The sequence below is a fragment of the Pteropus vampyrus genome, unplaced genomic scaffold (assembly GCF_000151845.1).
Source record: "Pteropus vampyrus isolate Shadow unplaced genomic scaffold, Pvam_2.0 Scaffold145, whole genome shotgun sequence".
In the NCBI taxonomy this organism is placed as follows: domain Eukaryota; kingdom Metazoa; phylum Chordata; class Mammalia; order Chiroptera; family Pteropodidae; genus Pteropus; species Pteropus vampyrus.
The window spans coordinates 3,563,948-3,564,232 of record NW_011888926.1 but is presented as its reverse complement, the minus strand read 5'-3'; positions in this window follow the sequence as shown (position 1 = coordinate 3,564,232).

Below are 285 nucleotides of genomic sequence, written 5' to 3'. Positions count from 1 at the left end.
GATCTGGGCTCCGGAGCGGCGCAGTTTGGCCAGGGCTGTGCAGGCCCCTCCACAGCCATAGTTCCATTCATCCGTCCGTCGGTCCGTGGGCTGTAAATGCAGAGACGCCCGGGACAGGCGCGGGCTCTGCCTCGAGGGCCCCCAGCTAGGCAAAAATCCGCAGCAGGTGTAGCTGCGGCGGATAAAAGGTGCACACGGGAACGGATTTTGCTGCCACGCTGCCCCAAGACCCAACACACACAAACCGCGCTGGGCGCTCGGCATATAGTAGGTGTTCAACTATTT